At 44.1% G+C, this 14,057-nt stretch overlaps 1 protein-coding gene across 8 annotated transcripts in view; it reads right to left on the reverse strand.

Moving 5' to 3' along the window:
* LOC148220342 (CBP80/20-dependent translation initiation factor-like) overlaps positions 1–14,057 on the reverse strand; it is a 359,880-nt gene that overhangs the window by 145,336 nt on the left and 200,487 nt on the right. The gene's annotated exons all lie outside the window — the stretch shown is intronic.

Genomic DNA, 14,057 nt, shown 5'->3' on the forward strand with positions numbered 1-14,057 from the left:
AGTTGGGCCACGGACAGATGGATCCCAATACACACCACTGAGAGGGAATTCACCCACTTCACACATGACACTGCTGACACTGGTGCACCTAAACCACCCACTTTCACTAGGCTGTTTCATTTGTATATTTAGCTAAAACCCAGCTGTACAAATTTCGGTAAAGGGATGATGCTCAGCAGCCTTTTGAGGATATCAGAGTAAGCCAACAGGAGCTACAACTGGCAGATCTGTTGGGGCTATGCTCCCACACCATTAGCAAGTCAACAACCACATCACAAGCATCTCAATGAGCCTGCCCACCTTGAGCTAGTTGTAAGGGTCGGTCCGAAGTTCCCCTCGATTTTGCCTCCCGACCGTCGCAAGGAGACCTTGAGGACCCCACCCAGACTGACTCCGAACAATGGTTTACTGGCCGGGCCAAGGTGGATGCCCATGACTGTGTGCTGGTGTATTGTGTTCACTGGACCGTGCTGTCGTGGCACCAACCAGAGACTGTGTTGCATCAACTGAGGACTGATTGTCCGTACCTGTCCTGCAGCACCACACAATGGTCCATAAATCTTCCCACCTTTTGGCTAGAGGCCACTCGCTTTGGAGAAGGACTATAAAAGAGCGACCCTCTGGAAAAGACCCTTTGAGATCTCTCCACTGATGAAGACCCCTGAGATCTCCCCACGGACGAGGACTCGTCTATCAGATGACCTGCGAGGACGCCCGTCTCGTCTGTTGGTAGCTATTCTCCCATCCCTTCCTTTCCTTCCCCTTTCCTTATCCTGTACCTCTCCCCTTTACCGTAACTGAATTGTTGGCATTTGATGAAATGCATTGTTGTTGTTGACTAAACTGATTTTCTGTTGTTGAATAAACTGATTTTGTCCCCTGCATTTTGCCTGTTTGCACCTTTGAGATCAAAAGAACCATCACGACCCCCGCTCTGCATTAATAGCGGATCGTGACATTAAATTGGAGTCACGGACAGGATTTTCTGGCAGACAGAAGGGATGCAAGGTTGTCTGTAGTCTGTATCAGGGGAAGGAAGTCTTACTCCAGCCGCACCTAGCTGGCCACCTCGGATGGGTGAGCCTGTCTAGAAAGCAAGGGGGGTTTTTCTGATTTCCCACAGACTGCAGACACCTTGGTGTGGAGCATCCCCAGACTCGCTTGAGGGTTCTGTCGTCAGAATTTCACGAAAGATCTACTGGTGCAAAAGGCGGGACACTGTTGTTGTTGTTGTTGTTGTTGCTGTTGTTGTTGTTGTTTTGTTGTTTTTTATGATGTTTGACTACTTGGTGCAGTGAAGAGACAACCTGGTGTTTTGGTAACTAAGGAGTACCTCCCAAGTAGTTTGGTCTCTTCACCCACACAGGGAAGCGAAGGGGGGCACACAGCGGAAGCTGTTTCGTTGTGTGTGGTAACTTAAGCAATAGACCTCCCTGTTGTGGTTTTTACTTATCCCTTCACAAAATGACTGAGAATTCCACTGTAACCGATAAAACTGCATTTTATGCTCTATTAGCTAAGTATAGCGCCAGACCGTCCCAAGGTGGGGAGGAATGGGCGAACAATAATTGGTTTAATCTGGAGAATGTGATTGATAGAATATATTCTCTGCAACATGAATCAAAGTTCAAACTGGGCAAAGATAAAACCATACTCTGCTCGGTTTTAGGAGCTTGTCTTACGGCAGCTATAGAAACTCGCTCTGAGCGCAGAAATGAGGAAAGAACAATTATAGACTCTCTACAAAATCTTGTTCAAATTTTGCAAAAACAATTAGATCAAGAAAGGAATGAGAACCATTTGTTGCGAGATGAAAATAATTTGTTAAAAGCTGCCTTAAGAGAAGAATGGGACGAAAATTCAAAGCATGCTGATTCACCAAAAGGAACACAGGAGAAGGAAGCTATTCACATTAATCCAATGTACTCTCCAAAAGACCCAATTTTGATGAAAAATTGTGGGGAACACTGCTGCTCCAACTTGAAACCTGTGATTAAAATAGAATATGATTATATCAGTGATGCACCCCCCGAGCAACCTTCTCCACAGGTTCTGGGCAGTGTACCAGAGCAAACTTCTCCACAAGTTCTGAACAATGCACCAAATCAATCTGCTGCACAGGCTCTGGGAGTTGAGCCAAAGCAGTTCACCTGGACTGGGCTTTCCCAAGGGTCTGAACATTCTCCCACTTCGGCCCACCACACTTTAGCCCAGGAATTAGAAAAGATGCCCAAACCTGACAATACAGCTGTCTATCAATACATTGATGATATTCTGGTGGGAGGGGATGAAATAAAAGTAGTGGGGGATACCCAACAAAAAATAATCTCTCATTTGGAAAACCCTGATTTGCAAATTTCCTCAGAGAAAATTCAAAAACCTTCTCAGGAGGTGAAGTTTTTGGGAATTTGGTGGAAAGGAAGTATGACATGTATTCCACCTGATATTCTAACCTCCCTGGATCAAATTAAATTGCCTGAATCCAGGAAAGATATCCAACAGGATCTAGAATTATTAGTGTTCTGGAGAAAACACATCACAGTCACTATTGAGACCCCTCCCCCTGACGGGGTGGCCCAGAGATCCTCAGTTGGGAAGTGGTATGCCCAGATAAAACATTACTGTAACATCTTCTTAGTGATAGAAAGAGCTGTAAAAAATCTGGCAATACAAGAAACTGAGAGCTTGGCAAATAGCCATGACAAACCTGCCTTGGTAAGTAAAGTAGCCACTCCTTTCTCCCCTGAACAATCAGCAAATTCTTGGTTCACTTATGCTTCTGCCAAACGAGAGGGAAAGGTGGGGAAATACAGGGCAGTAGCCCTCCCCACTTCTGCTGGTGAACAAATTTTTACTGAGGGAGAAGGCAGCTCTCAGACCGGTGAGCTGACAGTTGTTTGGAGTGTTTTCCAACTTGAGGTACAGAATATCTCTCTTGTTTACATCTACACTGACTCCTATGCTGTGTTTAAAGGAGGTACAGAGTGGCTTCCTTTTCAGCAGCAAAATGATTGGGAAGTTAACAGAATTCCAGTCCACGCTACACACTGGATAGTTCCATCATTTTAATCTCCTGCCTCCTGGAGGCAGACTCTGTTTGTGTTTACTTTTCACAGAAGAACACCGAGGGACATGAAGAAGCACCCCCCTTAGTGTTGGATGACAAACCAAGGTTTTCCCTCCTTTCTTGGTGACACAAGGTGATAATGTCGCAATAACTTGTAAATTAGCAACTGGATCCCTCACTGAACCTGCATACAGTTATGACATAGGATCTCATGGCCGGACTTTATATTGCAAGCCCCAAAATCAAGACTGTTGGCTAAACCTAACTGCTGTACAATTTTCCTATAAAATCATGTGTGGAAAAAATGATACAAAATACTGGGGAGAACTTGATGTTAATGTTGTAACACCTACTACCCAACCACCGGTTGTGCCAAGCCCTACGATTTTTCAATTTGGACCTTATGTAATTAGAAAAACTGGCCAACAACAAATATTGTTTAATCCGGCATGGTCTCTCAAACAAATCAAATTATTGATGCAAAATAATGTCTCAGAAGTCCAACCAGCTTGTTCACCCTTTCTGCAAACTTCTTTTGAGGGATGGACAACCTGGCTGCGGAAACGAAATCCTGCTAAAAAACGAATGGCAAGAGACATAACCGGTGTTGTGGGAACAGGATTGGGAATTTTGAATAGCATCGATTCGGAAGTACTAATGAATAAATTGGCTACCACAGCTGGAGATGTAACCAAATTACAACGGCCCCTACAAACAGCCTTAACAGCTTTGGGAGCCCAACAATGGTTGTTATCAAACATATTACCAAGTTGGGAAAAGGTAAACGTAAATGACCACAAATTGATAATCGATGCACTTGGTGCTACTCAAAATAACATCTCTTTGGCTCTCAGTTGTATCCAGGCCCAGTTGTGGATGCAGTCAGTTGCTGCTTCAATTATAAGAGAAGGTGAGGAAGGCACTTTTCCCACTGAAATCCGAAAAATAGTCTGGGACAGTGCCACTGATTTTGAAAAAGAATTCCAGTCCTGGTGGAACTTAGTAAATTTTACCTATGATCCCAGCACAAGCATTGCCACAGCCTTTGTACTGACGATTCGTAATGCTTCAGTGCATTCAATATTCCCCATCATTGCACTAGGGTTGAACCATGATGGAGCCATTCTCTATCCTTTCGAGCATAGGGAATGGGCCCGTCAAATCGGTGGGAGGTGGCAAACTGTCAATTTGGAAACTTGCATTGTCCGGGAACAACAAGGGTTTATCTGTGAAAGTAATGCAATCAGAGCTCAAGATATCTGCTTGGACACAGAACAGAATGTTTGTAACTTTGAAATCCATCCAAATGAGATTCCTGAAACTGTATTAGTATATATAGGCAATGGATGTGCATGCTTTAGAACCGCTTGTGATAGTGTTTTTATAGAAAATTTGGTACTGAATACTAAAAATCATTCAAACTTTTGTGTCTGCAACTTTACTAGGATTTCAGGATGTGATTTTTCCTATGTAGCCCCAGTTACTTCTCACCATCTTTTGCAGTCAAATTACACACTGATCCACCATCTATTGCCCACTCCAATTGGAATGAACCTCTCTCTGGTGAAGCAATTGTTGCTCCACCAAGATCTGATCGAAATTTTGGAGAGGATCAAGAAAAACGGACAGAAAACTCTAATAGCTGTTCATCACAATGTGGAAAAAATACATCGTGTTTTAGAAAGAGTAAAGGCAGATGCTGAACACAGGTGGTGGGATACTCTATTTGGGTGGTCACCTACTGCTACAGGTATCCTGAACAAATTGTTTGAAGACGTTAGCAATCAACAAAATTGAACATAATTGATCTGTTTTGTTTTCCCTTTTCTCCTTTTCCTTATCCTGTCCCTTATCTCTTTCCTACTCTCCTGTCTCTGTTTTTTCTGGGATATGCTACCAACGGGGACGAGTCCTGAAGACACCACAACTGAAGACTTCACTACAACTCTACAAAAGGGCGCTCTTGACGACGATCGTGAGTCACGGGGTGGTGTAAGGGTCGGTCCGAAGTTCCCCTCGATTTTGCCTCCCGACCGTCGCAAGGAGACCTTGAGGACCCCACCCAGACTGACTCCGAACAATGGTTTACTGGCCGGGCCAAGGTGGATGCCCATGACTGTGTGCTGGTGTATTGTGTTCACTGGACCGTGCTGTCGTGGCACCAACCAGAGACTGTGTTGCATCAACTGAGGACTGATTGTCCGTACCTGTCCTGCAGCACCACACAATGGTCCATAAATCTTCCCACCTTTTGGCTAGAGGCCACTCGCTTTGGAGAAGGACTATAAAAGAGCGACCCTCTGGAAAAGACCCTTTGAGATCTCTCCACTGATGAAGACCCCTGAGATCTCCCCACGGACGAGGACTCGTCTATCGGATGACCCGCGAGGACGCCCGTCTCGTCTGTTGGTAGCTATTCTCCCATCCCTTCCTTTCCTTCCCCTTTCCTTATCCTGTACCTCTCCCCTTTACCGTAACTGAATTGTTGGCATTTGATGAAATGCATTGTTGTTGTTGACTAAACTGATTTTCTGTTGTTGAATAAACTGATTTTGTCCCCTGCATTTTGCCTGTTTGCACCTTTGAGATCAAAAGAACCATCACGACCCCCGCTCTGCATTAATAGCGGATCGTGACAGCTAGTAAACACATCCCATCCCTGAGGAACAAAAGGGAAACATCCACCTTACTGGAAACAACTGAGATTATAAGGATGTTAAATTATTTGCCCAAGCCAAGACAGTGTAAGATCTGCGTGTAACTCAAGCTACTGTCTTGCACTCTTCTCCACTGAAGGTGCTCTCACTTGGTATGTTTATCTGATTAGGGGGATGGTCTATTTATCACCTTACTATGAACATGGTGAGGCTTTGTTAATACGAGCAAAGAGCTCCGAGGTTCCTAGATGAAAGGTATTATGTAAGTGCAAAGTATTTTTTATTTTTCATGGACCACAGAGCTGTTATAACCATAAATAATTTTATTTATGCAGTACTGTACTCCTCTGGATGGCAATAAAAGCCCTGTAAACATCACTCCTTTTATTTCCATCTCAATCTATCTTAGCATCTGAGCTCCAGACACTTCTGGTGAATCACCATGAAGAAGGGGCCATGAAGGAGCAGTATGGGCAAAGGCAAGGGCTGGGTGGAGATATGTCTCATTGAGCAGCAGCTTTGTCAGATGGGCGTAAAAAAATAACTCATTGACTTTAAAAAAAAGTCCCTCGTTCTTTGCATGAAAAGCCTTTAAAGATGACAGTTAATTTTAGCAACAATTACTGAGATAATAATATTTTGAGTTTCTCTGGTGGAAGATGAAATGGACAAGAAAAGTTGCTGGAGTCATAATGAATTTAGCCTTGCAGACTAGAGAAGGCATCCCCAAGTCTAAGACCAACAAGGTTTATTATGACCATCCTTTCTGACCATCTGCAAAGAACCTGGAGAAACTGCTGCTGCAGCAACCCTACAGCTCCCACAGCAGCTGGAGCCTTCAACTTCGAAGACCTTCACTCTTCAAGACTTCAAGCCATAAAAAAGTCACTGAGCCCTTTCTTAAGTCCTGTTGCTGGCTTGCATGTCCCCATTTGAACCTTGTTTTGGCTGCAGTGTATTTCCTAAAAAGGTAGTATCCCTTTAAATTTTCTTCTTCACTTTTAATTCTTTCAGAGAAAATCAGATGCACCATGATCATACAGTTTAGCACACGCATTAGAAAGCATGTTCAAGAGTAGTACCGAGTCTCAGTGACCAATGTATCCTTCTCTCTCACTAAAGGACCCTTTAGTCACAGAGGCGCCACACCAGTCAGAGCATCCTACATGATCCCTCATAGCAATGGTACAGGGATGATCATTACGTGAAGTTGTCTGAGCTTTCCTGCAGATCTCCTTGTCCAACAAGGATCTGCTCAGAGATGCATGTTTTTCTGTGGTCCTCTGCTCACATCCCTGTAACCAGCACCAGAAAGATCTCTCCTTAGGCTCCCTAGATCTCAACTCACCACTCAAAGATAGCCCATCGTTGACGAGTAAGAGGAAGTTTAGGAGTAAGGAAAGCTGGCAACTTGCCCTCACAGGGCTGTGATTGGGTCATTCCCAAGCTAACCAGGTCTGACTAAGGCTTTTCTTGCAGCCAAACATCCCATGGCTAATTCTATGTGATATCTTTGATGCTTAATAGCTTAGAATCATACTAAAACTTTGTCCTGGTTTAGGGCAAATTTGGGGGAAAACCTCCAGAAGGAGTCCCCAGACAGCAAACCCCCACGACTCCACCCCCCACCACTGGGTTGGGGAAGAATTTCCTCAGAGAGGAGTGGAAAAAAAACTGTTTATTTAACAAGCAAAACACTCCCCAGCACAAAAAACCAACACCAGATGACAAAAAACTCCTTCAACCCTCTGAAAGGATGACAAACGCAGAAAGTCTCTCTTGCGAGTGGTCTCCCAGTTATCGGTCTCCGGTGCTGGGGATGACTGCTACAGATCACAAAATGCAGATTCCCTATGTTTCTTGGTGTTTCCCAGGTCCCCATCCGGAACAGGTTCAGATGGTATTCAGGAAAGGGAGAGGAAAAAAAAAAACAGTCCAGGGAAAAAACTGGACTGCCTAGCTGAACTAACTAATAAGCAAAAGCAAGGGCAAAAGCAAAAAAAAGTAGGAGCAAAAGCGAGCAAGCAAGCAAACCTAGCCTCTCCTAAACACAGACCATGGGGGAGGTGAGCCGGCTGTAACAAGACAAAACAAACCTTCACTTTCAGAGTCAGTCCTGAAAGCACAGAACATAATACCAAGCACAAACAGAACACACAATTTGAGATACAAGCACCATAATGTCACCCTAGGACATTCCACCCCTTATCTCCATATCGTGAACATACTAAACACCATGTAAAAACTTCAATCTTTCACTTACTCAAACACATTTCCTTCCATCTCACTTGCTCACACCTTCGACACTTACACATTTCCTACTGTCTCATGTCTGTGTGATCTAATGTACAGACAATAGCAGTAACATCCAGCAAACAGTGATATTCGCATATGAACCTCACCCCACAATCAGATCTCCCTGAGGTACACATCGTGTTGTTCCATCTCTCTGCATTATCCACCATGTACAACCTGGTCCTTGAGCAAAAAGAATCCCACAAATGGGTTTCTCTGTACTCGAGGCAGAATTGATCCACACTGTCTTCCCTAACAAACCTCTGACATTTGCCACTGGGACTTTATCTCTGTCTACAGTATTCAGGGACTCAGACTGGGCAGGACCTGCTCGATTGGTGGAACCTCGGGTCTTAACTAACCAGGTGGCCTTTGCAAAATGATGCTTCCAGTTTTTGAAAGATCCCCCACCCAATGCTTTCAAGGTGGTTTTTAACAGTCCATTGTACCTCTCCACTTTCCCTGCAGCTGATGCATGGTAGGGGATATGGTACACTCACTCAATGCCGTGTTCCCTAGCCCAGGTGTTGATAAGGCTATTCTTGAAATGAGTCCCATTTTCTGACTCAATCCTCTCGAGGGTACCATGCCTCCAAAGGACCTGCTTTTCACGGCCCAGGATGGTGTTACAGGCTGTAGCATGAGACACAGGGTAAGTTTCCAAGCATCCTGTGGTGGCTTCTACCATGGTGAGCACGTAGCGCTTGCCTTGGTGTGACTGGGGCAGTGTGATGTAATCAATCTGCCAGGCCTCCCCATACTTGTACTTGGACCACAGCCCACCATACCATAGGGGCTTCACCTGCTTGGCCTGTTTAATGGCAGCACACGTCTCAAAGTCATGGATAACCTGAGAAATACTGTCCATGGTTAGATCCACCCCTCGGTCTCGTGCCCACTTAGAGGTAGCATCTCTACCCTGGTGGCCTGAGGCATCATGGGCCAATCGTGCTAGGAACAGCTCTTCCTTGTGTTTCCAATCAAGGTCTATCCTCTACACCCCTATCTTTGCAGCCTGATCTACCTGCTTATTGTTTTGCTCCTCTTCATTAGCTCTACTTCTGGGGACATGGGCATCTACATGACGAAACTTCACAGGTAGTTTTTCTAACCAGGTAGCGATGTCTTTCCACTCTTTAGCAGCCCAAATTGGCTTTCTTCTATGCTGCCAGTTAGCCTCTTTCATCTCTCCAGCCATCCCCACAAAGCATTGGCTACCATCCATGAATCAGTGTAGAGATAAAGCTTTGGCCACTTCTCTCTTTTTGCAATGTCTAAGGCCAGCTGAACCGCTTTGAGTTCAGCAAGTTGACTGAATCCACCCTCTCCTTCAGTGGCCTCTGCTGCCCATCGTGTGGGGCTCCATACAGCTGCTTTCCACCTCCCATTCATCCCTACAATGCGACAGGAACTGTCAGTGAATAGAGTGTAACGTGCTTCCTCTGCTGCCAGTTGATTGTATGGCCCAATTTCTCCAGCCCGTGTCACTGGTTCTTGTTCCTCATCTGTGACATCAAAACTTTCACCTTTGGGCCAATTTGTAATTACTTCCAAAATCCCAGGGCAATTCAGTTTTCCAATCAGGGCACACTGTGTGATGAGGGCAATCCACTTGCTCCATGTAGCACTGGTGGCATGGTGGGTGGAGGGAACCTTTCCTCTGAACATCCACCCCAGCACCGGTAGTTGGGGTGCCAGGAGGAGTTGTGCTTCTGTACCAATCACCTCTGAGGCGGCTTGGACTCCGTAGGCCACCTGAATCATGGTTTCAAAGAGTTAAGATTTTTACTAAAAGTAGACGTAGTTTCCATGACCAAGATGTAAGCTAGGTAGAAAAATGGTAGGTTAATAATTACTAGATGCTTAGGCTAGAGCTAAATAGGTAAAATTATCTGCTATTATGAACCTGCCTATAGAAAAAAACGTAAAATAAGTAAACCGTTAATCATAAAGCATAGGGCCTTGGATCGTGCCAGAGGGTCACAGAGACCTGATGAAGACTCTCCTGACTTCATCCTTCAAGACTACTGACCCATTTTGAGACCACCGACCCAATTCAAGAGATGAACTGCACATGCGTGAAGGACTAATGGGCTGATTTAAATATGGGGTGGGGATGGGAGGTGCGGGGATTATGCATATGTATTGTATGTAAGATCTTGGGGAATAAATAGATGGCAAAGAACCTTGTTCGGGGCGGTCACGCCTTTCAGAGGTGACTCCCGTGCCGCCCGCCGGTGAATAAACATACCACTTTCTAACTTTAATTAGTTAGAGGGTCTTTGTCCATGATTATACCGTTTTTTTTAATGATTCAGATCACTGTAACATGAAAGGCATGAAAAACTGTTTCATATAAAAAAACTCCATAAACTAAAGAGGGAAGTCTCCTCTCCCAACTAAATTAGTAAAACACTATTTTAAAAATAGTAAACTGACTAAATTGTTTTCTGTACATTTTAAGTGTAAAAAAATATAAGTATAGAAGAGGAGGGGGGAGGAAAAGAGGTCTAAAGATTTTTTATAAGTTTATTTTTCTTATGGTTTCTAATAATAAAGTTTCTCTTTGTACCATTTAAAGTTAAGCCTGTTTTGCCTTCCTCCTAATCCTATGTCACAGTAAAATAATTTAAAATTAGCAAACCAAAACCACCATACTGTGACTCTCTGCTTGGCAGACCCAGTCTTTCTCTCCTTATCACTGCCAAAAATTATTCATTTGACATCCATGGCCTTTCACCAGCAAGAATGAAACTTGGGGAGCAGAACCAATCCGCTCCTCTGTCCTGGATACAGAAACAAGGGGGTGGAGATTTCAGCGCTGTTTACTCCATACCATTTTACATCATAGCCATGAGCGTCGTGGGACGTGGCCTGGGGGCGTGTGGCAGTTTCCAACATCGTACACTGACATCAGAAACCTTTTGTTTTACCCTGTTAGCAGAAAGGGAGTATAGCTGCGCCCCTTATAAAACAGGAAATGGAAATGCAGGGGATCTTCTTTGCTCTTTCCGTCTCCTGAGGGAATCACCCTGAGCAAGTACCTGAGTCACAGCCTGGAGAGCTATATTTCGCAAACTGGCCCTGTCGTTTAGGATGGTCGTAGCTTGGAAAGCTGCATTTCTTTCTCAGTCCCGAACTGTGGGCTTGGAGACAGAGAGCCTGTGGTACCGCCACCATGACTCGGGACTGCTTGCCGTATTCACCAGCTGCCAGGGAATTGTTTGCAGCTTTTGCTGATCACTCCCACACAGGGACCCATGCTGGTATCTTAGCAGAGTGAATCCTTTCAGACGAACTAGCCTTACAGGTTTTATTTTGGCCCCGTTTCCCATTGGCTTTGCCTGTCCAGAAAAGGGCATTAAGCAGCAGAGGTATGTTTGTCACAGTATTTTGTTTTCCTGAGCCACAAGGAAGTGACTGGGAATGGCAGCCATCTTGTCTTTGTTCTGGGGGGACTACGTAACACCTTGCTTTTGTTGGTTAAACCATTCCCTCTTTTGTACAATTTTCTTTTTATTGCTGTGCTTATTGCTATTTTATTTTAGTAAGATTTTGTCTCCAACATTTTTTAACATCTCCTAGTTTCGTTTTTGTTTTCTCCCTCCACTGTCAGGGAGGGGGAAGGGTCTCATGCAGTCTTAACCTTTTCCTCACTGTTGTGAGAAACGACTGCTCACTTTAAAATTGTAAAGGTTTATTAAACCTCAACAACACAACAAGGATTGAATAAGGAAAAAGGAACAGCACTAGGAGCATGGCCGACTGCCAGAGGCTCATCCACAAAATGGCTGCTCCGCCTTTTATACCCCTGGTGTTTTGTCAGCCAACCCTGGCCCCTCCCGAAGTCTGCCAGTCAACTCTTCTTTGCTGTCCATTGGTGGAGACCTTATTGAAACTTGATTGGAGGTGAAGTGTTGTCATGCCAAGCCTCCCCAGCAACAAACTTTCCCCATTCCCAACTGCTCTATGAAAGGTGCAAATGTACACATCCTCCCTCCACATGTCCCTGACAACCCTGACAACCAAGGCTGTCTGGTGGCAACAATACAGGGGTGGGGAAAGGGGACTATGGGGAGAACAGAGGGTGTACAAATAACAAACTGCAATAACATAACCATACATCAACAAAACTTCTCTTAACATACACACAATATTCATCCCTTAATTAGCGAGCCAATCATCATATTACCCATCTATAACATTGTGAAACCATTAGATGCCTATGACTCTCTGCTTGGCAGCCTCAGTCTTTCTCTCCTTATCACTGCCAAAAATTATTCATTTGACATCCATGGCCTTTCACCAGCAAAAATGCAGTGCGAGGAGCAGAACTCTCTCCTACGCTCCTCTGACAAATCTAAGCAGCAAAAGCAAAACTCTTCCTTTAAAACACAAAATAAATGATAAAAATTCACATCAGCTAAGAAAAGTTGGAGGTTAATATAAATTGCACGGGTTTCAGGGGGAAATGGAGCTGCATTCAAAGACTCAATGGCTAACCATACTTCCTTCATCTGGCAACTGCCCACTCCCCCAGCAGAGTTACTGAGGAAGTAAGATGAGCACTGTATTAGTTCCAGCTGCAGATTGCCCTTAACCCCTGATAGTGTTGTTTTCAAAAAACACAGATCTTGTTTTCTGATGGTGGCTTTTCATTTTCATGCTTGCCACATCTACCATCATTAGCTGTCATTCATAGATTAAAAATAAAGAAAAAACCCCATAGCCATTCTAAGAAGTCCAGGAAGGATGAGCAAAAGGGGGATTAAAATAAGGCTTTCAGGAAGTAGCTTGGAACAAGAAAAAAGGAGATAAAGCCATTATAAAAGCTTGTGCTAATACAGGAGTCTTTTTTGTTGTGTTAATGTAGGCAAAAGAATTCCTATGAAGATTTATTAGTCAGGTCATATAATCTGTTCTCCTTCCTCTTCTGATGATAAAATCAAGACTATTTTCCTCCACTAAAATGTTCTATTCTCTCAAGAGGAAAAAGCTGTATATTTTTTCTAAGACTCTGTGGTATACACAAGGCTATGGATGAGGCTGATGCCTTCAGAACAGCAAAATATGAAATACAGAGATTAAGGCACCCATTTACACTGTTAGGGTATTCCCCATAAAGCAAGCATAGTCCCAGGTCTGTGGTATCTGAAGCTGAATAATTTGATGGAGCTGAGATATGCAGCACTATCCCCTTCCATCATCCCAGACCTGCTATAGCATCCACTGTCCCTCAGAACTTCAGTCCAGTAAAGCACTTACTTTATGCAAATCTGCTCCTAAGTCTGCTATTTGCCTTGGCCCTCAGCCACCTAAGCACTTAGGCACATGCTTAAAGTTAAGCAGAAGAGTAATAAGAATGAAGTCAGGGAGACTTAATTTTAAGCACATATTTCAAGGTTTTCCTGGATAAAGCCCTTAACCCTGGTGTGCAGTGTTTAATTGGGATGATTCCATCTGATTAATTCCCTTCTTTCCCTGACCTCTCTCCATCTGACCAGGCAACAAATGGTTTCTATTTTGCCACTGAAAGGAATGAGAAGGAGGTGTGTTTACAAACAAGCTGTGAGCCTGATGGTAGATAAGGACAAATACGGAGAGGTGAAAGAAGCAATGGGGGGAACCATAAATTCCATAGGAATTCCACTAATTGACACAGACTGTTACTCACTCAAGGCTGTGCAAAATCTCAGTATTTAGAGAAAAAGAACAGAGACACAAGGAAAAAGAAAAACGGGAGGGGGAGAGAGGGTATACATTAGAAGGGGTTCTTAGGTATTAGGCGTTTTGGGGAGTCTGTACTTCTCAAGTGCGTCAGCCAATGGGGAAAGAGAGGGAAATGCAGCCAGGAAATTAGGATAAAAAGGTGACTACATCCCCTAAAAATTTTGAGAGACCCCAGGGTAACTGCCCCATAGCCTCTCCCTTTATTTGAATAAAGTTACAGGACTCCTCTGTTTCCTTTTTGGACATAAACCTCTAGTGTTTGTGTATTAATTTTCTTGACACCACCAGGTTAAAGGCTTGGCTTTAAA

Source organism: Sturnus vulgaris, chromosome W, assembly GCF_052056855.1.
Source record: "Sturnus vulgaris isolate bStuVul1 chromosome W, bStuVul1.hap1, whole genome shotgun sequence".
Taxonomy (NCBI): domain Eukaryota; kingdom Metazoa; phylum Chordata; class Aves; order Passeriformes; family Sturnidae; genus Sturnus; species Sturnus vulgaris.